This window comes from Triticum dicoccoides, chromosome 4A (assembly GCF_002162155.2).
Source record: "Triticum dicoccoides isolate Atlit2015 ecotype Zavitan chromosome 4A, WEW_v2.0, whole genome shotgun sequence".
Lineage (NCBI taxonomy): Eukaryota > Viridiplantae > Streptophyta > Magnoliopsida > Poales > Poaceae > Triticum > Triticum dicoccoides.
This window is the reverse complement of record NC_041386.1, coordinates 579,983,703-579,986,191: the sequence shown is the minus strand read 5'-3', so window position 1 is coordinate 579,986,191 and position 2,489 is coordinate 579,983,703.

The following is a 2,489-nucleotide window of genomic DNA, read 5'->3' as shown; positions in this document are numbered from 1 at the left end:
CCCTCGATGCCTCACATTGGTCCACCGCCAGCCTCGCGCAAAGCATAAATTCGACTGCCTCTAGAATTTTTTTGTCCAAGGCAGCTGGCATTTACCAAAACAGGACCAGTGTCATCTGCGTTCTGCTCATGAAAGTCAAGCTATTAGCAGCAACTCTGACATGTATGTACGTCTTCAGGGGCAACTCATTCATAACTGACAGGCAGAAAACAACTCAATGATTCCCAAGATGATACGAACCACGGAAACAAAAGCAATCCACTCATTTGATATACATAATTGGTATATGGCCAAATATACGCCAGCTGCGAAAAGCAGAGAGATCTACTCGTTTGATTTGTGCCACGGCCAAAGATTACAAACAGCAGAAGAAAACAGATATGATAAGATCATCAGGGTTCAAAATGCACGGATCAGCTCGATCAGACACTGTTATTATTTTTTTGTTTATTTTTCCCTTTCTTTTCTGTTATATCGTGCCTTGAAAAGATCAGCAAGCAAAAGCTGCAAGCTGGTAATTCCATTGATCAGAATGGAGACCAAAGGTGTTCTGAACATACACATCGGTGAAAGATAACCACGGTACTAGAGCAAGAGGTTGAATTTGACTAGTCACTGAGATGTACTCCCTCCGTTCCTAAATATTTGTTTTTCTAAAGATTTTAACAAGTGACTACATACGGAGCAAAATGAGTGAACCTACACTCTAAAATATGTCTATATACATCCGTATATGGTCGTTCATTTGAAATATTTAAAAAGACAAATATTTAAAAAATCCAAAAATGCAGAAACACATCATGAAGAAACAAAGAAAAAAAAACATTCGGTTGAGCATGTGGAGATGCACAATCCTCGTGCAAATACCCAAGCAGCTAAATGAATAAGTGTTCTCGTGCGAATAACAAATAGTCGATCAAAAATTAGCCTCAATGGAGATTACGGAATGACTTTTGCTTTCAGCTGTAATAGACCCTCGAACGTTTAACTATAATAAAACTCTCTTCACTTTGCTCGCACGTAAGTACGCCCACTAAGAAATTCCTCAAGGCATCAATGTGCCGGTGACAAGAAGAGAAGAGCACGCATCATTCTAGGCTTCTGGGCACGGGATGATTCGACAGAGACTACGTTTGCATCTGCTAGGAGCAAGATTCATGTTGGGACATGATCACACCCACAGTGCATGCACGTGTAAGCCCGGGCAGAGAAAAGATATCCAGTACGTATCAAAAAAGCCAAGCAAGCAATTATTATGCCAATCGACAAAGAGGCATGCATGATTCAGCTCCTGAATTTCCGATGTTTAGTGCTTCATAATTGGAACTGAGGTTGTACCATGTCGTTAACACACATGATTCCGCATCCACCTTTCATGTCGGAGAGCTTAAACGGTACTATAAAAGCATTTCCAGCCGCGTCCCCAACAAAGCCCCCCAGGCGAATTTTCGACCGTTGGCGTCAAAAAATCGGCCCAGTCGTGCCCCAAGGGCCTAAATTTCGCCGGCTCGGACCGAATTTGGCGCTGGCGGACCCAACCCGAACCCAACGCGCTGGGGGGCGCTCAGAGGCGCCGGGCGAATCGTTTATGGCGCGAAAGAGCCGTGGGCCCTCCTTGCCAGCGACTCATCTCGCTTCTCGCTGCTTCGTCGTCCTCATCGCCTCGTTTCCCGCGGCGAATCAATGTCGCGCGCTGCCGCGCCGGTCAGCCTCCGCTATTGATGCCTCACGGGCGGCACAGTGAAGGTGTGATGACGCGCGTCCCCGCGCATGCCACGCGTGCTCGCGCCGCCTCCGCCTATATAAGCCGACCCCAGCGCGCCGGTGGCACGCACAGAGTCTCCACCGCCGACGCGCCCTATCTCCCCTTCCTCCTTCTCCCCTCGTCGTCCCAGTTCATGGAAATGGCCGAACGATTCCCAGGCGACGGCGCGGCGGCGAACGGCTTCGGCCGCCGCCACCTTCACGAAAACGAAGCTCGACTCCTCTTCGAGGCCGAGTACCCGGTCCCGCCGGACATGCGGGTACCCGGGGCATGGAGAATCAGCGCCGGCGAGGTCCCGGTGCCACCACCGCCCACCGGGGCGGCGCGTCGTGCGGAGATCGCGCGTATTCGCGCCTCTGCCGCGGGCGGCGAGGGAGGGGCCGCGCTACGTCCCCGACAGCCCGCTCTGGGAGCCCTACTTCCGCCGCCGTCACGCCGAGTAGCTCGAGGCCACCAACGGCATCGTGCCCTTCCGCCGCCGTCGCGCCCAAGCCGGAGCCCAGTCTCCCCCGGAGTACGAGGAGATAGCCCGGCGCGACTTCTCCGACGCGGACGCCCTGCGGTGGGCGCGCGACGACTACCTCCGGATGGAGATGACCCGGCAGACCCGGGCGCTGGAGGAGATCGCCGCCCGCAAGCGTGGGCGCGAGGACGAGCACGGCGTCGTGATTCTCGACAGCGCCGACGAGGAGGACGCCGACGGACCGTCCAACCCGCCGCGCCA